This window comes from Pezoporus wallicus, unplaced genomic scaffold (genome assembly GCF_028554395.1).
Source record: "Pezoporus wallicus isolate ANWC-B61680 ecotype Strahan unplaced genomic scaffold, APGP_CSIRO_Pwel_v1 contig_736, whole genome shotgun sequence".
NCBI lineage: Eukaryota > Metazoa > Chordata > Aves > Psittaciformes > Psittacidae > Pezoporus > Pezoporus wallicus.
In genome coordinates, this window is record NW_026639744.1 from 3,570,856 (window position 1) to 3,597,221 (window position 26,366).

General features: G+C 41.6%; 1 long non-coding RNA gene across 1 annotated transcript; it reads left to right on the forward strand.

Moving 5' to 3' along the window:
- Positions 1–2,156: 2,156 nt before the first annotated feature.
- On the forward strand, positions 2,157–24,926 carry LOC130602621 (uncharacterized). Its single transcript, XR_008972943.1, has 3 exons — positions 2,157–2,417; positions 16,466–16,553; positions 24,836–24,926. It is a non-coding gene; the product is annotated as an uncharacterized LOC130602621 (long non-coding RNA).
- The last annotated feature ends 1,440 nt before the right edge of the window (positions 24,927–26,366 follow it).

Consider the following 26,366-nt stretch of genomic DNA (forward strand, 5'->3'; position numbering starts at 1 on the left):
GCCTTACTGGTGTTTGCTCAGCTTTAAAAGCATTGGGTATTCCTGTGCGGTGGGTAGATAACAAGGGCCTTGCTCCCTCAACACAAGCAGCATCTTGCTTCACAATCATCTTCATCTTCATGCTTCATCATCATCATCATGCTTCATCTTGCTCCTCACTCAGGGCAATCCACTGTCTCACTGAGGCAAGGTTGCGCTCACCCATTTCTTGGCCCGAAATCATGATTGCTCCCAGGTAAATGTCTGCCCTCCAGTATCCACCTTTCTGCTGAATACAAAGGTTCAAACGCAGATTTGGGAGCACATTTAAAACAAACAAACAAAGAAACCCCAAAACCAAACCAAATCAACCCAACACCCTCCCCCCCTCCCCCCAGTTATGTCTGCCTACCACTGAGCAGAGTACCCAGACAGGTTTTGGGGTCTGCTGCTTCTCCTGACCTCCTGAACAGAGCTTGGGAGTGACGGACAGATATAACATTGGATTTTTTTTTCCCTATGAAAGGGATTTTTATGTCTTTCATGTGCCATCCTATTTCATCTGTCTTAAGGAATTGGTAAGATTTGATCACTGGTGACATTAAATTTCAGACTCAATGCTAATGTGCCACCAAGCACTTCGGACTCTACAGGGAAATTATTTGAAATAATTCAGTGATCAAATAAATGCTTCTGCCTGGAATTGTGACCTTGGAGGGGGGTGAATCAGCTCCAAAAAATGAAGTGTCATGCATCTTCATGTGATCATCATAAAAGGAAGGAATGAAAAAGCCTTTGGGGGAAAGACAGCAATGTGAGATGTTACCTCAGTGTGGGTAACAGGGGAGTCTGATGATGCGTGAGGCAAGACTGGAAAGTCTTGCTGGGAAGGAAAAGCCATCTGTTCGTTAGATGAAATGCAGGTGGTGTGTAGTGTTAGATATGTAAATAGAAAAATTTGGGATTGAAAGCCAGTCATCAAGCCTCATCATGGTGTAGAAACTGTCTGTGCTTCCATTGGATTGACCCACAGACACAGGGGAATCATGAAAACACATTTGGACATGAAGGCCCATGGAAAGTCATTCAGATACCAAATTATGTTATTTTAGCATAACTTTATGAAGGCCCTCAGGGTTGTGCAGAACAGGCAGCCGTTCTGCTTTTCTTCTCTGCCTTCCTCTCTCTGGGACAGGTTTTCTTCAGAAGAGGAAAACTGATCAAAAGAGGAGCTGTGATCTGTGCTTATATTTCCTTGAAACCTCTTGAGAAGCCCCAAGAGCAGCAAGGCATAATTGTTTCCTTTTCCACAATCACACCAGCAGTGGGTTGCCTGTTCAAGAGTCTCCCTCAGCTTGCCAGGTGGGGTTAGAGAAAAGAACATCCAGCTCAAGAAAAATGATACTTAAATGGATGTCACCCCTTTGTATTAATTATTGATTGCAACAAAACCCCTGAGGTGGCCCCAATCCTCCAGCTTCCCCTGGAAGTGCTGCAAGAAATTTCCCAGGCTGTCCAGTGAGGCCTTAATGGCAAATCTCCAGTTCAGCTGACAAATCCGGTGGTGGTGGTGATGGCGGTGGTGTCACTTCTTGGTCTCTGCTTCCTCAGGTTTTGAAGTAGGGAAGATTTTCATTTAGCATTGGGCTTTCTTCGAGTGTTGCTGGGGAAGCTCAAGAGAGAAAAGAGATGGGAACTCAGGAGGACACAATTTCAGAAACCACCAGTGGCAGGGACATTGTTCACGTCCATTAGAAATAGCTTGACATGCTACAGTAGGTAGATGTTCCTAGAATCCACGTTGCCCCAAAGTCACATGAGTGGGTTACTTGGCTTGGGCAGCTTATGTAGTGCAAAAAGAGACTTTGCAAGAAAGATAGAAACAGGTTAAAAAGTACAGAGCAGTTATTTACTAGTTAATGCATGTGCTGGTTAGCTGAGACTTGGGAGCTTCTATGCCAAGCAGTGTTCACTACCCCCCAGTGGACACCCGAGCAAAGTTCACCTCCTGGCCTGTCATTAGCCAGGTGGGGAGGGTTGACCTCCATCATGCCTGGGAAGGGAACCTCAATCATGTTTCCAGTCCCTTAGCCTTCTTTACTGGAGCTTCTTTCTCTGAATCCTTGAGCTGGGAGTGGATCCATCTCAACCACCATCCATGGTTGTTCTCAGGTGTTTTAACCAAGGCTATGTAGCTGGGCTGGATCTGCAGGAAGCCCTGGGGTCAGTGGAACTGGGCCCATAGGAGCTGAGCTAGAGGTAAGACCAAGCAAGCCCTCACTGGAGAGGCAACTGCAGCAGGTGTGGCAGAACTGGCTGCCAAGTGGTAAGAAGATAAAAGGCTGGACCCAACATAAGGACACATCTGATCTGACATGGGGGCACTTGTATGGGGAAGTCTGCCATGAAGTGGGAAGGAAAGCAGAGGCTCTACCAAGGTAAGATGTGATCAGGAATTTTGGGGGGGAGAATGGAGATCTATGGGTACAGATGTGCTTACCAAAAGACTGATGTGGCTTTGAGTGGTGAAGGAGCCTGGGGCAGGAGCCTTTGTGCATCCCCATATTTGGAGATGTGGATGGTGCTGGAGGCTGCTTTGTCAGGTCCTTGTTCCCTTTGTCTTACACATAACCCAATAAGTTGTGTTGCAGACCTTTGCTGGGAGGCTGGGCTTTAAGAAACAAAAGGCCTCAGCTTTTGCTGGGTGGAGCTGTGATCTATGATATAAGAAGACCTACCTTCTCAAGCCCTGAAAAAAACATCAAAATGGTGATGAGATTGAATATTAATACCTCAGCTGTAATGTAAACATGTCTGTGTTACCAACACCCTTCCCTTGCTTGGTAGTGTTGAAAGCATCTCTCAAGTACTCTGTTTGCTCTGCTTGATGGGGACACCTGGGTTAGACTGATCATGTTGTGCTTCAGAGACACCTGAGTGCAGTAGCTCCTGGTTAGTAGCATGCCCACTGCAGGGGGATGGTCAGCTGGAAATGGAGGAAGAAATGTGCTGTTTTCAAAAAGGACTTTGAATTTTCCCAAGTGGGCTGTAGATCCAGTAGGACATCTAGGTTATTATTAGGGAAGGTTATATATGTGTGTGTATACTAAGAGCCATGAGTTACAGGTTGCATTGCACACCATTAAAGCTTATTATAGCTGTAGAAACCTTTGGTCCCTTTCCCCAGAATAAATCTGCATACTGTAACGTTACTGTGGTCTAGAACTGTAAACAAATCAAGTCTTAATGGTTTCAAAAAACAACCCTATGATTCAGCAGCCTGCAACATACCCTGTGAAAGAATTGCTTCTAGGCTGCAAAGGAATTTATATTAGAGCAAATAGTCTGTGTATATGTATATTTATATTTATATATAAACCATTTGGTCCCAGTTCCAAACTGACATCAGGTGAAAATCAAACTCTTTTAAAATATTTTTAGTAATGGAGTTTCTGCATTCCCCATTCCTCTGGCTGGAAAGTCTCTAGCCTCTTGTGTTGCCACTTGTCTCTTATTGTGGCTGAGATGTTTAGCATTTGATCATGCCACAGAGAAGCAGCAGTGATTTGCCACTGGCACATGTCCTGACACTGCCAAAGAAAATAGAACAAGTTATAAACATTTTGTGTGTCTGTGGTCTTAAATACTCCTTTGGTTTAGAATAGTTTGATATGACGTGTTTGTGTAAGGTTAATGTTTGGATATTGATCAAATATTGACACTATGCTTGTCCATAAATGTTTTCTTATTCCCCTGCTTGCAAATCTAATGTCTTTTGTAGCGTGGTGCTTGAGCCTGCTTTGTTTATGACATCTGCAGTCTCATGGGTTTTCTGCAAGTGCTACTAATGGGGATCACAAGGGGAAAAGTACAAAAAACAGTTTTGTAATTCCACCCTTGTTGCCCAGTATAATGTCAGTCTGAATAATCATAATGCAGGAACTGAGTCCTGTATCTGAGCGCAGGTGACTGTGTCCCATCAAGCCCATGATATGTGCTTATTCCTAATTTGTCTGCCAATATGGGTTTCTAAAATTTGTGTCATGAAGGAATTGCCAGAAAGCATTTTAAACCAGCAGCTGGTGGCAGTACCAGTTGTGAAAATGTTATTGTTTCCTTGTTATGGGAAGTGTGTTTTAATTCTGTAACCTGTTGGCGTGTCTTTCCCTTTGGCATATAATTCTTCAAAAGACATCGTTAGACCCAAGTGCTTGGGAAGTTAATTAAAAGTTCGATTCCACGCTATACCAAAAGTTTCCCAACCTGCTCCCTAACTTCCTCCACCTCATCCCTCCTTTTCTCTTCATTCAGTTTCTTTATACTATGAGCTTTACTCAAGGTTTGGAAAAAGATTTATCATGGGCCTAATATGTTAGAAATAGTTACTTTTTACTACTTTGTACTGCCTATTACTTTTTCTTGTTTTTCATATAATGTCCTCCTTAAGTAGGAGGCAATGAAGGCAAACCATGACACTGCAGGTTTTCAGGTTTATGTAATGTAGGTTAAAAAATTAATTTCTACAAAATGTCATGGGTAAGTTGTCCTTTGTACAAAAACATGGCAGGTGGCCAGTTTGTCATTCTCAGTGGTCATGACTGTCATAAAATGCAAAGAAATAAGACTTATCTGAAAATAAGACTTCTGAATATGTGCTTCACAGGGAAAATAAGAGCTGGGACAATGAAAATTAATACCTGGGTGAATATTTTCATAGCATGGAAGTGTTAAAATTTGGGTTTTACTTTTTGGTAATTTTTCCCTTCTTCCTCCCACAGTAAGCAGACATTAAAATTATCTGTTGCGGAAATGGCTTTCTCTAAGCTTTGACTTCCCAGCCAGTTCTTATTACACCTTTAAGTACGTTCTAAAGTAATAGGATGTTCCAATAGTAATGGTTTACATTAAATATAAATGAAAATTAATAATTGGATTTACTGTATAAATCACTGACAGGAAGCCTTCTAATGCTTTTACTACTTATTAAAATAATATACTTAAAACTGTGTCACATCTGAAACCAAATCTTACAAAACAAACAAGCAAACTCAAAGGCCAGATGTGCTTATTTTGCAGCACCTTTTTGTGGTTTATGTGTGTGCAGGAGAAAAGTTTCCTTTCTCTTTTTGGTTGTGTTTGGTTTTTTGTTTTGTTTCAGTATAAGTAAGTGAGATGGAAAACACAGGACTCACACAGTTATTTGTCTATTTGTTTTGGAAGGACACTCTGCACGAGGTTGCATGAACTTAACATGCTGCAGCCTGCATGGATACCTACAGAATATAACCTATTTTTATAGAGATCTACAGAGATCCTGAAGCAGTGGTGGAAATAAAGCTGTTCAATAGCACATGGACTGTGGTGCTTGGGCTCTAATACTGGTGTAACTTCAGGAACTTGGTAGCTTCCTCAGGGGCTGCAGGTTCAAACAAGGGGAAACCACCCAAGTGGTACAGTGTACCTTAAAACAGCCATTGCCAAATGTTACAAAGCAAAGCAAATAAATGTGGTTTGTTGGTGTGCCCAAGAGAGGAGAACCGAAAGCAAAATTTTATCCATGTGGTTATAAACCATCCTAAGGAAAAAGACATTTCTAGGGACAAAAAATATGTCATTGAATTAGGGTTTTGTCCTGTATGGAGTGAGAGATTTGTCATTAAATATTGCAGCTGTCTCCTGGTCCTCCTGTGAGCCTGTGTGTAAATGTGGTGCACATCTCCTTCAGGCACAAACTGTTAGGAATTAGCTGGGAGCTGATGGTTTGGCAATATTGACATCAGTCAAAAAAATCCCACCTGATAAGGGAAAGCTGGTGGTGAAAGGGAAATCTCCCTGTGGCTGGGTGCACAAGTAAAGAAGGTGGGAACAATGGCACTATTCTGTTTTTTTTTTTTTTGAGGGAGCAAATATTGAACTATGCATAAAATAGAGGAGGTCGGAAACGTGGTATTGATCTTAGACTATAAGGGCATTGGTAAGAAAAATGGTAATAATTTGCACAAAATACTAGGCAAGTCTAGGTAGGAGAGATGTGGGGGAATGAGGCTTGGAGGTACTCTATTTTTATATATAAATACAACTTTAAAAAGGCATTGATGGACCTTGGAGACTTTTCTTCTGCTGGGAGACCAGGAGGAAAATGAGCCTCCTGCAGGGTTATGATCTTATTGGCACCAGAGATAATGTGGTGGGATGGCTCCTATGACTGGAGCACTGGAATGGAAGTATACAGGATGGACAGACAGGAGGGGTGAGGAGGCAGTGTCACCCTCTATGTCTGACCAGCTGGAGCGCATGGAGCCCTGCTGATGGATGACGAGCCTACTGATAGCGCATGGGTCAGGATTAAAGGGCAGGGAGAAGCGACATTACAGTGGGGGTCTGCTACAGGTCGCTGGACCAGGGAGATCTAGCAGATGACGCCCTCTATAGACAAAAAGGTGAAGCCTCGTGTTAGCAAGCTCTGGTGCTGATGGGGGTCTTCAACCACGCTGATATCTGTTGGAGGGACAACAAAGAAGGGCACTAGCAATCCAGGAGGTTCCTGGAATGTGTTGATGGTAACTTCCTTCTCCAAGTGATAGAACAGCCAACGAGGAGAGGTGCTATGCTGGACATTTTTCTCATCAACAAGGAAAGGCTAGAGGGAAACGTGAAGCTCGAGGGCAGCCTTGGCTGTAGTGGCCATGAAATGGTGGAGTTTGAGATCCTTAGGTTGGTAAGAAGGGCCTACAGCAAGCTTTTTACTCTGGACTTCAGGAGAGCAGACTTTGGCTTCTTGAGAGATCTGCTTAGTAGAGTAAAATGGGATGAAGGGACCAAGAAAGCTGAGTAATATTCAAGGATCACCTCCTCCAAGCTCAGGAGCAGTGCATCCCAACAAAGATGAAGTCAGGCAAGAATGCCAAGAGGCCTGTGAATGAACAAAGAACCCCTGGACAAACACCACCAGAAAAAGAAAGCCAATGGAGGGTAGAAGCAACGACAGGTAGCTTGGGCGATATCCAGAGAAATAGATGATCAAAGCATTGGAGAACCTCTCCTGGGAAGCCAGGCTGAGGAAGCTGGGCTTGTTCAGCTTGCAGAAGAGAAGGCTCCAGGAGACCTTAAAGCAGTGTCCAGTGCCTGAAGGAAGCCTACAAGATTGATGCAGAGGGACTTTTTACAAGGCTATGTAGTGATAGGAAAAAATGGTTATGGCTTGAAACTCAAAATAGGGTAGGTTCTGATTTGATATCAGGAAGAAATTCTTCACTATGAGAGTAGTGAGGCACTGGCATAGGTTGTTCAGAGAAGCTGTGAATGCCCCATCCCTGAAAGTGTTCAACACCAGGTTGGACAAGGCTTTGAGCAACCTGGTCTATTGGAAGATGTGTCTGCCCATGACAGGGTGTGGGATCTTTAAGGCCCATTGCACTCCAAACCATTCTGTGATTCTATGATTTTTCATAATGCAAACAAAGTTGGCACTTGTGAGCCAGATCTAACCACTAGGTTGAGCCTTTTGCTGCTTCTGAGCTTTTGCCACCTGGGGAACCAAGAGCAAATAGTTTGGGTTGCTGTTTTCTTCCATGTGATTTTTGCTTTTTTCCACTTCTGTTTTTCTTCAAAGAGCATTTCATAACTCCTGTGTCTGCCTGGCAAATGCAGGAATACCGAATATTTCCCAATTCACTCTTTAAGTGATAGTCATATTTCCATGACTCATTGTACCTTTCTAATATGCAAATTTTCTTCTGTAAAGTGTTTCAGTGGTACATTGAAGTAAAGTGTGCCTTATTACATTGTGGTATTGCAGAAAATCACTTGGGGCATTCTGATATCATTAAGGCATGAAGTACAAAAATTTTATAAACCAGGTACAAAACTGTTACCAGCAATTCAGGAACGAAATCAGAGCTTCGCTAGGATTTGATGTAATGACTTTGGCTTTTTAAGTCACTGGTTTATTCGTTCATTGAGAAATAGAAGTAAGGGAAAATGTCCTGTTCAAATTATGGAGTGAGGGGAAGAATAAACAGTGGGAAGCACCATTTAACCTCACAGCATGTTGTACCAGGATGGGTGAGTGTGGCCCCAATATTTCTCTGTAGAAAGGGCAAAAGTATTTGATTGGGTATGTATTTGAGAACGTCTGTCAAACTAGGGGTAAGCCTAATCCAAACACCAAGGTAGACACTGGTCCATTAATTAGCCAGTGAGATAGAGAAGTAAGTATGAAATGGGGAAATCGAGTCTTCTTTGCACTGACACTGCCATTGTGCTGCTTGTTTGCAGTTTTGCAAGTGTCTGGATCAGTCTTTTAGTTTGTTTTTTCCTCTCTGGGACTACCTGAAAAGTTGCATCTGGTGCACAAGAAAAAAACAAACCACAGAACCAGCAGCTGAAACTGCACATCAATAGATGGCAAATTTATTGTGGGGTTTCTGCAGTGTGATTGTAGCCAGCCTTGCATGGGACAAAATAGGATGAACTTCTTTGCATGAAGAGCCTGTTGCCACCTTTCCCTCTTCTGTCTTTCTGACCTTTCTTGTGGCAGAGAAAAAAGAATCGAGATTAATGTCAGCTGCTCTTGCTCAGGCAGAGGTGCCAATGGAATAAATCAGGCCTGTGTGGTCCGTCCCTTGCTGTGTGTCTACAGCCTGTACTGAATCCCCTTAGGGATGAAAGAGGTAAAAACGGCTATGAGAAGAACTGTAAGATGAAGTAAAAAAAGTTCCTGTGACCGGAAAGATATGAGAAACAACAAGTAGATGCTGAGTATTACTGTGAAAGCAAAGCCTGGAGCTGCACACTGCTGATCAGCTTCTCAAGCTCTGTAGGTACAGGAAAAATTACTTGTCTATACAAATTGGAGAGATGGCAAACTGTTTATTAAGTGTTACTCTGAACCTATTGCCCCAGTAAATATGGACATCTCAATGGTGGAGACTTAGATACTTCCATGTGGTGCAACGGCCTTAAAGTTGTTCTTAAAGTGCCAAGAACCAGAATTAGTGCTGGTCAGGAAATCTATTTCTTAAAATATTTCTCTAAGTCTTGTTCTCTTATTTTTCCCTTTTCTTTCTCTTAATGGTTTGTCAGGTGGTCTGTTTTCTGGTACATTGGTTTTGATGATGGATGGTCTTGAGCCTGAAGGCATAGGGTCCTCATTGCAGAGGCTGGTGTAGACATGGCTTGTTGAGACCTCAGACCCTGGGTCAGAAGCAGAAAAGGTTGTTTCTTCTTCTGGAGCTTACAAAAAGTAATTCAGGTCCAAATCATGAGGCTTGGCCCCTCCACCTGGTCTAAATGTGAATTTCCCTGAGGGCTTGGGTTTGAATCCAGCCAGCAAAATTGCAGTGTTGTTCAGCAAAGCTGCCAAGCTGTCCCTGTGTTCAGGTGGGTGGCTGGCCTGGTCGTCCATGTTAGGCCAAATCTGAACAAAACAGGGTCTGTGATGCAAGGTAGTGGTGTTTATTTTTGGATGTGTGACTACTAACCACTAACAGAGTAAATATTTAATATAATAGAATGGAAAAATAGACTAATCTGAGTAGTTTAAGCAGGCCTGTGTCACTTCAACATAGGTGTATTTTCTGTCCTTTGAAGCATTTATTTAATTTTATTATTTCTTAAAATTACCCTGTTAGCTTTTGGGGTGTTGCAGTTTGCTTTGCTATTTAAAATGAGCTCTACCAGCTGATAGCTTGCCAGCACCCTTGCCAAAGCTGCCCTGCATAATAATGTATGGGAAATGTATTCAGTTTGAAGTGGTGTTTTAAACAAATCCTTTTTAGCTGTGGCCAAGCTTAAACCATCAAATGTTTCCATGCCTAGAGGAATGGTGTTTCTTTAAAGTAAAAACTGACAACATCACTTCAGCGTCTATTTCTACAATTTTGTCTGTGACCAAGAAACAGGGATCAAGGTTAGCTCTGCTTCAGCTTCACTGTAAATAGAAAACACCAGTTTAATCTTATGAGCAGCAATCAGCAAATAGGACAAAACTGTGGGGATTTGAGAAATATTTTGCAGTTTGTCTGGGTTTTATTTTCATGCAGGGCTCTGAGGCTGGTGAATTTGGTGAGGTGTAATGTGTAGGTCTGGATCCATACACCCTAGATGCACTTGTTAATAGAAAACTTGGCTTCTCTCTAGCAGAAGGTGTCTTTCAGCAATGTTTTTTTTCATATAACACTTCTGGCCCTGACAAATACTCATCTACTGATGATAAATGTTGGAGGTTCCTATGAGCAGGAACATTCAGCTGGAGAAACAGGGTAGGGCAATGCAGGAGAAAAACAGAGAGAAGCTCTTGCATAAGCAGCTCTGGTTTTGGATAGCACAGGCTCCTTGCTCCACTGTCGTACTTACCATCATTTCAGATGCATGCAGTGGAGGGAATAATGCAGGATCCCAGGGTAGGTATGGTCTTGATAGAAAAAAGAATAAAATAAATTATATTCACCTTATAAGCTTTTCTGGCCACTTCACTACTGGCCGTTGTCATTGTGAGCAGAGACACCATCCTGGACTCAAGAAATGGCACTTCAATGCCGTTCAAAAAATAAAGTTTTGACATTTCTTTGAGAAAGTTTCAGCTTTGGCAAACCATAATTTTCCCAATGGAAAACTGGCTTATCAGGCAGCACCAGATAGCTTTCCATTGGAGCTGTCAAAAAGGAGATGTCCACTCTTCCTGGCAAACCTTGTTAACAGCAGTTATGTAATGTACTGCCTTTATTTTTTCCGCTTTAGAAGCAGCCAAACTTCTCACAAAACTTTTTGCAGCTGGAAATTGCTGAAGTCTTTCTATTGTTCAGTAACAAATTACAAATTTGAGAGAATATACAGCCCTGGGCACTGGTTAGGAATGGTGTGTTCTGGGTATTTTAAATACTAATTTGTATGTCTGGGGAAAAAAATGTTTAGATACCATGTAACTGACCAATGCATGCAAAAACTCTGAGTTGTAAACAAATATTCTCCCTGGGACCGTAAACTTTTGCAGTTTACAAAAATAAAAAAAAAAAGAAAAATTAAAAAAAAGGCTTAAATCAGCTGCTGTAGAAAGCAATCAAAATATTCCTGATATTTTTGGATGGGATGGGGTGTCACTGCCACCTCCCTGAACTGGGCAGACTTCTGCCCAAGATTTTGAGTTGAGAGGCAATAGCATGCAAAGGGACCTCTGGAGATGGCAGGAGCCAGCTGTTGTTCAGAGCAAACTCAAGGTTTTGTCCCATTTGTGGTCTGCATGAGTCAATTCTGTTGTAAAAAAAAATCGCAAATGGATCAAAGCATTGACTGTTTGGCCGATTCTCTATCCTTGTGCCCTGGGTTCAGCAGTAGCAGTCATGTTTCTCCTTTGTGGTAGCTGGTGCAGTGCTGTGTTTTGACTTCCAGCCTGAGAACAGTGTTGGTGAAGCCGATGTTTTCCGTTGTTGTTAAGTGATGTTTACCCTGACCAAGGACTTTGTGAGGCTCATGCTCTGCCAGGGAGGAGGGGAAGCTGTGAGGAAGCAGAGACGAGGCGCCTGACCCAGGCTAGCCAAAGAGGTATTCCATACCACAGCACGTCATGCCCGGGGTGGGGGGTAACTGGGAGTTACCCGGAAGGACACGGGCTTCTGGGTCGGACTTGTTTCTTGGCCGGTGGTATCGTATTCTCTTCCCTTGTTATTTTCTCTTATCATTGTTGTCGTTGGTGGTAGCGGTGGTGATTTGTGTTGTACATTGGTTGCTGGACTGTTCTTGTCTCAACCCGTGGGAGTTGCACTCTTTCGATCCTCCTCCCCATTCCCCCGGGAGCGGGGAAGGGGAGAGCCCTGGGGGGGGCCTCGATTGCTCTCAGCCCGTCACCACTCACTGGGAGTGAGTGAACAAGCTGTCTGGCTAGGGTTTAAACCATGACACCTTGCCAGAGATTTTCTGCTGATAAAGCACTGGGGTTTTGAGCAGGGGTGCTGTGTTTCATGGGGAGGATGACAGGTACCATGTTACCTGAAGGATTGCTTGCACAGCTCTTTCAACAGAGTGTAGGTGGAAATATGTGTGTGGTGATGCCCTGTTCAACATAAATATCAACAGTAATTGATGCGTAGTCATAAAAATAAGCATTAGCTTAAAGTTTAGGAACACATATTTGTAAGAGATATTTTTTAAAAATATACTTTATTCTATGAAGCAAAAGAAAAATAAAAAGGGATGGAAGAATAAGAATTTCTGGAAAAATGAGAGGTAGCTGAAGACTTCAAATCCCCAGCATGTTCAAATGCATATGGAGTAGCAAAATGTCCTGTCCCGGGTAAATGTGGCAAATAAGTCTCTGGTTGTCTTATCTCAGTCTCTCTGCTGTAGATCACACAATTTATCCTGCATAGTACTGGAGTGGGTTGCTGAAAGCAGTCGTGGAATCTGTCACTGCCATGTCCCTTGGACATCTTCTGACATCACGCAGGGTAGTCTAGGAATAAATGGTTCTCAGTTTCCATTGAGATAGTGAATTGGGCCATGGGGCACAACCTCTGAGCCCCTGTAAAGACAAGGGTACCTGGACCATCTCTGGGAATGCCTGGACTCTTCTGAGGCTCTTCATGAATAGATGGAATGAAACCTGGGCCTTTAACAAGGTTGGGAAGCTCTGGAGACCCCTTCCAGAAGTGCTTTCTAGATCTACATTTTGATTTCCTATGCAGTTACCAAAAAAGCTGATTAATCTAAATAGACCTGGAGTAGCCCATAAATTGTTAGACCCTTTGTGGATCATCAGCAAGAAAAGTTCACCCTAGCTCTGAATATTTTGCAGCACATCTCTGCTTCAAAAGTTCTTGAGCACCCATGTTCTATGGCCACTTGCTGCAATAAGCAGAACAACTTTATGTTTAAAGTCTGGCTGGAGCCAACTCCACTGATTTCATTCTGAAGTGTCCTAGGGTTTGCTGCTGCTCTGGGTGATGCATGTAAGTTTTTATAGGATATTAGAATAGAGCCAAGGCAGCCAGCAGTGTGCTAGCCACTCTTCTGCTTTACTCATCATCAGAAGAATTCAGCTCGCTTCCACTTGCAAAACCTTGCCCTTGAGGACAGAGCTGTGTGGAAAACTGCTTTCTGGTTCAGCCAGCTAGCAAAAAAGTGTACTTTTGGGTCAACTGGAATAGCTGTGGTTTGTTTCTTGTTTGCTTGTGGTTTGGAGTTTTTGGGGTGTGGTTTTATTTTTGTTGTTTGTTTTTTGTTCCAACCTCTCCCCCTTGTGAAATGAAGAAACCTGAAGTTCTTTTTGGGTTGACTCAACTGTTGGGGCTGTTTCAAGATAAAACATTGCATTTCTTTAAAATATCTTTTTGAAAAGGGTTAATAAATTTTAGTCAATACTGGATGATTAAATTTTTCTCTTTTTTCCCCTCTTTTTTTTCCACCTTGTCAAGAAATTCATAGAATCATAGAGTAGTTAGGGTTGGAAAGGACCTTAAGATCATCAAGTTCCAACCCCCCTGCCATTTAGTTCCATGCCCCCTATGGCATGTTGTGGTGGCATCATTTAATGTTTTAAGGGAATGTTTCTGTATGTCAAGCAGGAAACCTTAGTGAGGTTTTTTGAAAGACTGGAAAACCTGATTTCTGGCAAATGAATGTTATCTTTAAAGACTTTACTGCTCTGTTACTGCACCACCACCAGTCCAGGAAGAACCACAGACTGACTTGTGTACCTGGAAGGAGACCATCAACTCTTGATCTGAAAATGGCCATGAAGTCAGAGCTCAAGTGCCATGGTTTCATTTTTGTCATGTGCTCAGAATCAGTTAGTGTGTTTTTTTGTTAGTCTGGTGTTTTTTTTTTTGTGTGTATGTGTCTTGTTAATATCACTGTCACTTCTGGCAGGTGAGAAAGCCAGTGCAAAGGGGTAAATAACTTCTGCTTGTCCTCCTTGTGATGGACAGATGGCCTGACCTAAATTTCTGTTTTGTAACTAAATTCACCTGCGTTTTACTATGGAATATCTTCTTAAAACCTAGACAAGCTAACTCACACTTCTATCACTGGCAGTAACAGGCAGGAGCAGGCAGCACACTTTCTATCCATGAAAGAACTAAAGGCATTCTATCTGTTTTTTTCTATTACCTTTTTCACAGGCACTAATGCACCATCCTTGTAAATACCCCACAATTACTGAAACCTTCTAGAGAAAGATGCTAGTGCAGAAGTCCTATCAGAATATTAGAAAACAATGCTATTCTAAAACCATATTTAACACAGTTGTGGGAACAAATTTCCGTATTTTTATTCATTTAGTAATTGTAAAAATCATGAGGAAGGGTAGGATCTTATTTTTTTTTCTTAACACACATGACAACTTTTGAAGACCTTTTCAGTGTAAATGGGACTATATTGTGTACATTTATCATAATCTTAAATCGGTCCAATGTGTCTAAAAGGTCAGGTTTTTTAGGAAGTACCAATCTTGTAAGAATTTAGTGGAGTCACTGGGATAATGGCTCCTTGAAAGTCCTTAGAAACTGCTGATTTTCTGGGGTGCAGCATTGCCACAAGTTAGACTTCCATTTTTTGGCACTGGTGGATTTCTTTTCTCTTCTGGGCACTTCAAGCTTTGCAAAGGGAATGTATTTCCCTTTGGGTCTGGCTCTTCATTCCTCATGTTCAACAAACCCTTTTTCTTTTTTATTACCTTTTCTGGAATCAGCAAGTAATTATATTCCAGGAATAGCACTTTTCTTTTTTTTTCTTTTTTTATATGTCAGCAGGCTCATTCAGTTTATATCAGATGAAACTTTTCTGCTGTTGAATATGAAACGTATATACAAGACAGAGCAGGGAAAGTAAATGTGTTTAGCTTGAAACTGCAGAATGTTCCCTGGGCTTCTAAAAGTGGTCTTGTAGAAATGTCCTAAATAGTAGAACTGGAAAAATATTCAAGGTATTTAGTAACTCTACCTGTTATTTATCAGTATTGAAGCTTTGTTTCAGTTCTTATCCCTGACTGAATAGGTAGGCCATGCTGCATATGTTAACTCCTCTCAGGTCTTATGGAGACTTTAATCAGGGGGAAAAAAAGTCATTATATTAATTACAGAAACAGGAAATGCACACAACAAAACATTATTGGTTACCAGGCTGCAATGGGCTGTGCTAGGTAAGGCTACTGCTCTCTCTTCTGAAATGACCCACTTTTAGCGGTGTATAAACTCTCCAGACTTACGCTGGATGTTTTCCATTTAGCCTTAGATGGAGCTATTCTCTGGAAAGATCTGATTTGAGAAGGATTGGGGTTAAAAATAAAAAGCTAGAGACAGGCAATCTTGTCCACTGTCAGCAGTGCTTATTACTTTTTCATCCAGGAGCTGTGCAGCAGCATCTCTTGGCTCTGAAAAAAAGATAGACATTAGAGGCAGGGGATAATTTTTTTTTTTTTAAAGCTTACAGGCTGCACCATCAAATCTCCCAGGATGCTGTGATTTGACTGACATTTTGTTGTCTGATGTATTCAGCAATTTGTGTGCATCTTTCTTTCTCATCAACTAACCTTCTCTTTCAAGTTTTATATAAGTTTTGAAGGGGGCAGAGAGATAGAAAGCGTGCTCAGTGTCCTACTGCTGAATGGGGATTAACAAAATGGAGGTGTGAACAGGACCCTCATGGCTTGGCCGTGGGATGCTGATGGGCACATTCTTCTCAAATCAGAAGTTACAGTAACGGGTTTAGAGCAGGAGTGTATGAGTTGAATTCACTATGTCCATCATACAGTGCAAGTCAGCTGTAAAACAAAATCCTGCAAAGATCATGGTTTTCCAGAGATGCAGCAGAGAGAGAGCATGTCGAACACTAAATGTCAGTAATGTGAGTGTAGAGGTGCTGGTAAGACTGTGATCATGTAAACTCTTTGGCACAATGTAAACACACTTCTATTTTTTAACTAAAATTAGGGTATTTTAGGTATTGGAAGATTTTCAGCCACATGTAAATGACTTCCAGAAAACACGAGTCTGTACTAGACATTTAAAATTCATCTCTTCATGTGATTTAGATCTGGAAATTCCTCTGCAGAAAGGTATTATGAACATCAACCCAAAAATGCTGACTAAGCTGAGGACTTCTTTAGCGCAGGTACCACTTAGAGTGGCATATCCCTCCCTTGTGTGACTTCAGTGTTAGCAGAATTAATGTAATGGCGGTCTTGCATGTGGACAACAAGTCTCGTCTGCTAAACACTTGCTTTTATGACTAGAAGGAAATTTCGGTGGGAAAAGGCATTTCATTTTGTCTTTTTAAGATAGATGCAGAGTATAGCTCAGCATGTGCATCTTCAGGAGTAGGTTCAGTGTTGTTTCCCATGACTCAAGCTGATATGTGATAGAACTTACAATGATGTAGGAAAACCAAATAATTTTTCAGGTGATGAGTCCAGTTTCAATAGGATAAATGTCTGCCAAAAACCTAAAGTCAGTTTGAAGTCTGCTTTGTGGATCTTGGAAATTGCTTTCAACAGGTCCTGACTTCAGCTGAGAGGGGAATGAAGAGGTTTTATACCTATCCTTGAGCAGTCACCGAAGGCTGGCTGTAAAACATTTTGCCAGGTGATTTGCCACAAGCTTTTCTGGTGCCTACAGGGCTGGGTTCAGGTGGGTGCACCCAGCTTTGGTACCGGCAAGAGGCTGTTTTTCCTACGGGACTGAGCTTGGAAACAGGGGAAAAATAAGATTTCTAAAATAATACAATTGATTCAATCACCTTGGTATTTTTTTCTTAACATATGCATAAACGCAACTTCATCTGGATGGTAAACAGTAACTCTGACTAGCAATTGTCTCCTGCCCTTTTACTTTGAAAAACACAGCGTTGCCTCTTAGCCGATTAATAAGTTGGTTCATGGGAGCAAAGTGTGCTTATCTAGCTGTTTTCAGGCTCTAATATGGGAAGTAGGTGATGCATAAAATGCTCAAATGAAGAACAAATTGACCAGAGGAAAAATATTCATTTAGATTTAATAAAAGGCATCTGGTTTTGTTGGTTTTGCTCACTGCACTAAGCTGGTCTATACCACAGATACTCTCTTGGTGTTAGGTATACCTGTTGCTGAACTTGTATTTTCATCTTGAACATATAGTATAAAAAAGTAATAAATATAGCATTGGACTTCATGTTAGAAATATCCAACCCACCAAACAAACAAAACTCCAAGCAAACCAAAACCCGAAACAGCCCCCCAAATAGACAACATTTCTCCTAAAAAGTTTATGACAACTACATACTTTCACTATAGGTAAGAAGTTTCAGTAGTAGTTTCAGTAGCATCAATAACTCTTCTCATTTTTCTGCTGTAAATACCTGAGATTAAAAAAAAATAAATAAAAATCCAACCAATTCCCCAGTTGTAGTGTATCCCTGATCCATTTGTACCCAGTGAGATGAATCTTCATTAATTTGTTTGACCAGCTCTACCTGGATTTTTTTACTTTGGTGCTAAAGTCAGAGTTCACAACTTCTAGGTTGTATAACTCGTAGCACCTTTGCAAATCTGTGGGGCTTTTAATTATTTCTCCCCTCCCCATCAATATGAACAGTTGTGGTGAGCAGTGCATGGTGTCATTTCTTAGTCAAAGAATATTTAATCATAAAGAAAGAAAATCCCATTTCTGAGGAAGATTTGAAGAAGATTTGTGTTGAAAGACTTTGCAGGCAGCTAAGGCTCTTTCTTCTTTGATAGCTTCTCTGGTCAGTACCTTCCAAAAGCAAAGGGCATAGAAGCTGAGTGTACAGTTGCTTGGGATTTTAAAATGAAAATTTATTTAGAAATCCTGGGGTCCTTAAGGGAAACAAGGTAAAAATAACTGCAAAACTGAAGTGGAAAGGAACATTGATATTCAGTGTGTTTCTCACAGGCGGAGATTGACATTAACAGCTCTGCTGGGAAATTACAGTGCTATTGTTTAAATGCTGTGGAAATCCAAACAAAGACTAGGAAGCTACAGGATGTTCTCTGAAAATGTGAGCTTTCCTGAAAGAAAAGAAATTAAACAGTTAATCTCAACCCTCTAAATATTGATATAAAGATGTACAAGTTAAAAGGCTTCACAAGCCAGCACGACAGGGATGTGATATGGTGCTAGCCAGTCTCCAAGTCAATATTCTCAGTGTGTCTGTAAAGTAGTTTAATTTTATATGGTGTCTTAACAAAGCAGATTCAAGAGAATAGTAACAATAATAAGTAATGGAGTTAGTGACTATATTGTCCAGGATTTGAGCTGCAGTAGCAAAATGAGGAATGGGGCCTGTTTCTGGATCCTAAACATAGCCTCATTTATGAAAAGTCTCCTGGAAGAGCATCCCTGGGACAGAGCCCTGTGGGGTGGGGGATCCCCACCCTCGGGGACTGCCCTGATGTAACAAGACCCTGCCCTGAGCAACCTGCTGTAGCTGTGGCATTGGATCTGCTGGAAGCACGGTCATGCTGAAAGCCTCCCCCCCCGTGCCTCCAGCTTGAGCTTGGTGGGATTGCTTGGCAATGTGGGTAATGCCAAGCCAGAGTGACTGCACATGTTGCTGCTTCACAAACGCAACTCTTGATGGGGTTTTTAGGTCAGAATAGAACAATGCAAGAGTCACTTGTGGGAAAATAAACATGGAGTTCAAAGCTGTGCTTTGAGGTCATTGCTTCCCCTACAGCCATTGCTTGAATCATAGAATCACAGAATGGTTTGGGTTGGGAGGGACCTTAAAATCATCTGGTTTCACACCCCTGTCGTGGACAGGGACACCTTCCCCTAAAGTAGGTTGCTCATTTATGTAAAGGACCCATAGACCTGTTTTTGGCACAGGACCAGATCACACTCATTTTTACAGCAAACCAGGCAATGGTCATTTTACAACTGCTTTGTCACCTTCCTGATTTTAAAAAGCTTTTTTTGTGACATATCAAATAAGTTTCTTTTCTCTATTTACATTTGAGTGATCATCTGCAGTGCTAGGCAAGAGATGAGCAGACCTCAGGAAGGAAAGGATGGATTATACCTTGAAGTAGACATCCACAAATACCCCGAGACATACTGCAGACTGTTTTTTTCTAGCTGATCAAGTATAAACATGGAGGGTACTCAGGAAGAGCAGCCTTTTGCAGTCAGGCCTGGTGTCATCTTCCCAAGATAACCACCAGTTGTCGCGCTAAGCACACTTGTTTTGGCACTTGAACATTCTTGTAAGGAGCAGAAAGCTTTTTAGCTCTGTTGCAGATGAGATGCTGAGCACTTTACAGAAATGTTTCAGTCTCCAAATAGACTGTTAGTGGTTTAATGTATCTGTGGTTGGCTAGGTGGCTGTCAGCAGCTGTGTTATGCAGCTGGATGCTGCCCTTTGACACTGATGTCATTAGGTATGATACAGAACACAGAGCAGAAAAGATGAAAGTGCTTTGTTCTGTGACTGCAGCATACTGGGAAATGTTAAATTTGGTCTTAGTGCTTTATAAAATGAAGCTGTTGATGCAAGGACTGTGATGTACCTTGTCAACCCAATCACGAGGGAGAAGAGTAGGCTTTGGAGCAGAGCTCTGCTCTGTGTCCTATAGACTTGGGTGGAAACCTCTTCTGTGCCTTTTGCATTGCAGCCCATGGCTTGTTCACCTCATGCCATACAGTACTGAAAAGTCCCTAGTTTCTCAACAAGCTGCTGCTTCTGCTGTTTCTCAAATCTAGGCAATGTTAGCAGTATCAGCACTGCCATTAGGTAGTAACAGATTTGGCCGTGTAAGGGACATCCTCTTCCAGACCTTTAATCTTTTCCCCACCTCAGTTGGCTGCTCTTAGGTCCTCATCTCCTAATTTCTCCCAGTCTGATGTGGAAATAAATAAGATGGTGTTTTAATTCCTCACAAAAAGCAGTGAGGTATATCCATTCTTGAGACAGAGATGCCCTGACTTGCCAGGACACAGACATGAGCATTCTGGTGTACCTGTAATGTTGACCCTGCTGGGAATGGATTTGGGCCAGGGTTGGTAAACTTGGTGTAGTTGTAAGACTGGGTGCCTGTGACAACTTTCCTGGAAAGATGATAAAACCTTCAGGAGAGTCCATGTCTCTTGGGTGACATATTAGTGGGAGTAACAAAATGTTTTAGGGGTGTTAGGTGGACCCTCAGACAATGCTTACTCATGCGCATGGTGGCAAACAAAAAAGCCTCTGACTGCCGTAATTTATGACCTATTGTTTTATTGACTTTTGAGTCCCAAGCGTACAGAACCTGAATGTTTTTCTAGTCTGAATTGACAGTCCTTCAGAAAAGAGATAAAATAAAAACTAGTCAATATCTTCATGGTGAAGGTTGGGCCAATGAAAGGCTCTTGCCTAGAAGAAAACAGGAATATTTTGCTCATCTGAGAGCGCCACTGCGCAACAAAAGGAGATGGAAACATTTGAGATTTGGAACCGTGTTTTTTCTGCAAAAAATGAAAGTGGCCCAGTGCTCCTCTGGGAACCCTCTAGTTGGTTCAAGAGAAATGAAGGACATAATCATTGCTCAACATAGTACTATGCTGCAGGAAGTTGGAAGACTTTGGTCAGTTCTGTCATTCCCCATTAGGAACCTTGGAGCAGATATTTTACCAAGAATTTAATTCTTCTTGCCGTGTATCTTTCCCCCTCTGTTTCAGAAGAATGAATCATTGGGATTTAATATTTGGGATTAAACATTTCCTACGTGTCAGAACCCCATTTCACAGCAACAATGCTATATTCAGGCTGCCTATATTGCTCATGCTGGGGAAACATAACTAACAAGTATGGCAGCTCATTTTTTTGGAGTATTACTCTCTTTTTCAGAGAAGCAAGTGATCGTGAACGCTCTTTCATTCCTGTGGTTTTGCAAGAATGAGAAAGTGCTGTGATGGGCCTCACAGCAGAAAAATGTGATAGGTCTCATAGCTGAAAAACGTGTATTCTTCAGCTTGAATTCCTGCAACTCCTGAAGTGGTTCTCATTTGCTCCCCATGTGGTAGTCCCTCGTGTGTGCTGGCTCTGGCTTTGCCAAGATTTGGGTTATAAATGTGCTGTTTTGCATGTGTCTTGGACAATACTCCTCAACAAGCATTATTCCTCCTCCTGTGCATGGTCTTTTAGTGTTTTCTGAGATACACCGGTCTGGTTTCTTCCTTCTGTCTTTGAAGAAATTGGGGAGTGTTTCAGATGTACCTACTGCCATTCCAGGTGAGGGTTGCAGAAGAACTAAAGTACTCCGGAGGATGAATTTTCTTGAAAGTTGAAGGGATTCTTATTATCAATTTACAATTATTTTTAATAATTCTGTATTTTAAAAAATTTTACAGAGAAGACAGTTCAGAAAAGCCTGCACCTAAATTTGTAATAAGATAAGTGATGGAAGATGATAAAAAAGGAAAGGGATTGATACAAGTCTGGTAGAAATTTACTCTTTTTAACTGAGTTATGACAAATTTGAGTGTTCAACATCTTGCAGAAATTACCACATGCAGAATGTGAGTGAAGATACAGTCTTAAGGACCAGAAATGCAGAAAGGGGAAACTCTTTGGGGATAGTATAGAGGGGGAAAAAATCCCAACAAGCCAGCAGGAATTCAGGCATAGACATTCAGATCATCTAAATTTCAGTGCTTTATTTCTGTAGCCCAAACAGGTCTTACTTTTTAAGTCTAATTTATTTTTTTTTTCCTTTCTCAGTATTAAGAAGAAAAGTGCTCCTTACAGTCTATTCATTGACAGAAATGTATTAGGTTGCAGTGGGACGGTGAAGGAGGGGGAGATGAGACAGCCATATGTCACGGCTGCCTGAAGAATGAAAGGGAGCATGTCTGAGAGCATCAGCAATCATGCAAATGCCTACAGAGGGGAGAGTTAGTATTATTTATTTAATAACGTGCCAAAACCCACATAGGGCCTGGGGGATCAGATCGGATAAAAGTAGAATGAAATCCTCACTATCCTTAGAGTTGCTTGAGATTTTTTATTTTTTCCCTGCTAACCTCTGATGCTGTTGAGCAGTCATGGTGAGAACTCAGCAATAAGAACATGTATGTGATGATACCAATGTACCCAAATAAATATTTTCAGCTTCCTTTTTTCCTTAAGGAAAGTGACATCCTCCTTGTGTCATTCTGATGATGATTTTAATTTATAATAATACAAGAAGAAATTAAATCTATGGGCTCATATACAGAACGGTAAGTCATAAGCAATAATGAGAAAATGTGCCTAAAAGCAAGAAAAGAATACAAGGAAATTCTTCCAACTTATCACTGCAAGAAAAAGACTTAATGTAGGACATCGCTGTATTTCTGTGACCTAATGCAATTTTGTAAGCCAAAATCCTAATCAGAATAGTTTTCTCCAAGTCAGTGTCTGCAGCATCATTTTGCTGGATATTTTGATGGATTGTAATTAATAGCAAGGTGGGTAAATTCAGTCCTGGTTTATTGAAATGTTTGAGCAGCACAGATGCTTTCTGTGATGTGAAGGAGGAATGCTACTGCACACTTTAGTAGATACAGGGTTTACAGCTCTAAGACATGCAGTGTATACATCCTCACATACTGCTCTTTGCCCAAAGCCAAATCAAAGGCACTTTTTGAAGGTGCCAGGCAGCAAGAAAAACTTAAGAAGCTCTGCAAAGACCCCAGCATGCAGGCCACTCTAACATCAGCTGCTGAGGGATTGGGAAGACTGGGTATTTTTGTTGGTTTGTTTAAATATAAATATCTCTTTTGCATTTTTATGTGCAAAGAAAAGTGGATGCTTTCTACTTCCCATTTGGGAAGTTACTGCATGGTGAAAAGGCCTCATAGCTGTTAGTAAATTAGACACTGAGGAGGTGACACAGTTTATTAAATTACCTGGTGAAATAGGGACTGAAATGACATTCACTGAAGATGGAAAGAGCACAAAATTAATCTTTCCTCTTTGTAATCTTAAAATGCCCTCCCATAACAAATTATCTTGTGCATGATGAGAAAAACAATTAAATCTGGAAGAAGGCAAAGAGTGCCTGGGCTCCATCTGAATTCAATTAGCACTTGATCTGGTACCACCCTGCTTTTGGCATTGCACCTATTCCCAAGGGGTGATTTACCAAATAAAGGTGAAAGGTGAAGGGAGAAGAGAGCTGTGTGAACAAGTCTGGGACGGGAGATGATGTGATTGATAGCTGTTGAGGGCCTGGGACTTGGGGCCCTGTACCAGTAGGACATGTTGCCACATCTTCTCTTGCACTGCACCCATGTCTGAAGAAAAACCCTCTAAATAAACATATATGTAATATCTGCTGCCCTTTAAAACAAAAATACCTTTGATAGATTCCTTAGCCATTGCTTTTATTAATTCTGTCCCTCAATAACTGCAAGTGTAAACCCCTCTAAATGTTGGGAAGTCCTACCTAGTGCTCCAACTGTGTCATCCATTAGACAGCTGCATCTCGTAGGAAGCTGCCACAAAATCTTAGCTGATATTGAGGGCAAGGGGGGAAGAATTCTCAGACCTTTGTCACTATTTAAATAGATTATAAATACTGCTTTTTATTTTTTAATGCCCTCCCCCCCCCCTTTATTTTTTTACATCGGGGGATTGCTGACTTCATACAGCTCCTCCAAAACACAGTGCTGTGACCTCAACTCCACCCTATTGTTGGAGAGGCTCTTTGCTTGCAAAAGTGAATTTAAAAGAGAAACGGTGGGGGTTGTAAAGGCAGAATAAAAGCCAGGTTATTGATTTTTACAAAAATCCAGCATCACCTTTGATACTCTGTTAAAGTTACACTAAGGGATAGCTGGCGTGGCTTCCAGTGGGATAATGACAGTCCCAGTCTGCGTAATGTCTTTATGCTTCAGGCTTGTGAAGTTATCTGCCTTTATTAGAAGGAGCTTTAGTGAGAAATGAAGGTGCTGAGCCTTCCTGGGTTCAATAGCTGGCATATTTTACATATCTACTTTCTGTAAACTGTTTTCTATAGTGCTTTGTACAGAAAAGCTGCTGGGAGCCAAGAAAATATGCTCTGGCAGTGCTGGCCAAAGCTAAGGGGGTGACTTCCAGTAGCATGTTGCATTTTGCCTCCTTTGTACATGAAAAGTTGTTGTGGATGTTCACCCACAGTTGGGAATTAGTAATTGGAAATGGAGGGGTGCACTCCTTCGAGATGCTCTGCAACTGGTGCATCTGGCCAAACATTGCCCTTTCTTAGATGTTCCCATGCTCTTTTTTTTTTTAGAAAAACTATAATTCCTTGGGGTACCACTGGTTGGATTTCAAAGCTGCATTTTAAAAAAGTGCTAATAAAAGGAGCCAATAATAAGGTGGTTGTAAAACTCTTTGCCAACTCTTGTAGAAGCAGCTAGTTTCCCCTAGTCCCCCATTCTTACCATTGGAAACAGCTGCAACTGTCCTTATCTTAAAAGCAAAATATTAGTAATGGGTTATCCAGTATAAATGGGACTATCAAGAATAAATTGGACTTTGCTGTGTTGTTATTTTCTGCAGCTGCCTGGTGAATTTGCAGGAAAGGTGGGGCAGCTGCATAACCTTTCGTCCCTAGGAATAAGGTGGGATAACATTGAATGCTCTCATTACTGCAGGGTCGCTGGCTGTGTTCCTCCCAACCCACTTGCCCTGAAAGGTTTCCAGTTAAGAGCTGCCTTGCTCCTTGCCTGGTTTGTCATATATATAGGATGCCTGGAAGACTTAAGAGGGTCAAAGTCAATTAAGGCGTCTGGTCCTACTTAGCACCTTAATTCTTCTTGCTGTTGCTTTGTTGCAAGGCTGTGTTTTACCTCTGTGTTTTTTTGAAAGATGCTCATCTTTAGATAAAACCACAATTGCTTTAGGCTAAGCCCAGATACTGTACCAGGTGTGTTCCTGGAAAGGCTGATGGATGATGAAAAGTACTTTGGATGATGCAGAGACAAAGGGGAGGCTGCAATTTTGCAGGCTTTGCAAACTGCTTGTTCTGCAGGTAACTCTTATTTGGGCTTCTCCAGATGACCTTGAAGTTGCAGTCGTTGCTGAAGGTAAAATAGGCACAGCAAGTCACCAAGGAGAGTTGCCAATCAGTTCATGGATTCAATTTAATGTCTGTTCTTAGTGGCATGTACATATTACACATATAGAGATAGCCCTCAATCAAATAATCACATGCTAGACTGCTCATATACTTAAACCCAAGGTTGCATGGAAGAGAAGGCAGGTTGGGACCTGCTGCTGCTATCCTGCTGTCCTCTGCTACAGAGCTTTTATTTCTTTTAAGTAAAACTCTATCAAAAGAGAATGAGTGTTATAGGCAGTGCCTGTACTTGGGATCGAGTAACGTATTGGTGAAGACTGGAGAGCCTGTCAGTACATGGTGGTGATAATAAGATCTTAGCCATTGTTTTAATTAATAGTAAATATGTAATTATGCCTAATTTTCAGTATGCTTGGAGTTTTCTCTGCACTGCTGGCCCCTAAGGCTGCGAAACAACTCCAATCCAAAAGTGCTGCTACTGGGGCAGAAACATGGAATTGCAAGTTCCAATTAAAAAATGAGCATTTAGCTGGGTTTTAAAAACCTCTCTGGGGAAAATTACATCCTTCTTCTGATGCACATGTTACCACTGTGGGACAAAAATGAAACAATTACATTTGGGAACCATCTTGTGACTTATACTTGTTGGAGGTCCCTGCTGGTCTCTTGCCCTCCCTCTGCTTTCCTTGGTCAGGAAAGAAAGGGGGTTAGGGAATGGCAGTAGCACAGCCAATATGAATGCCAAGCACCTTTTCTTCCTCTACAAATATCTATGAGCCCAAGGGTATTTGGGGTTTGGTTTTCTTACACGTATTCTGCTGTTTTTCTTGTGATGCTTCCAGGTTGGTCTTGGCAATTATTGAAGTGAAAAGTTACTGCTGAAGTTATTGGATGCTGAAATTCTTCAGGAGTCACATACCTTGGAGACCGTAAGAAGAGCATTTAATGCCCTGCATCCTGCCATCACACGTAGGTCATCTTGGTGTTTCTGGGGACTGAGGACTACCTCCATCTCAAATTAAAATCATATTATAACTGTACACTAATCTGGTATGAAGTACTTGTGTGTTGCTTGGTTATCATCTCTCTTTAAACTGTTATTTGAGTACTTAACCCAGTTCCTGTTTTCTGCATGGAGGCCAAAGCTTATAGGCGGTCCTCGAATCTGAATAATGAGCAGTGAGTTTAAAACATAACCCTGAAAAGCCTGGATTGATATTGGTGAGCTATGACTGCTTGATTATGTGTTTTATAAGGAAATTATGTATTTTCTGATGCGTTTCTTTCTCTAGCTCGCCACAGCAGCTACTTTCACGAAGGCCATGATGACTGCAGGGACAGTGCTCCTCTTTCCCTGAATGAAGCATCTTTTAAAGAA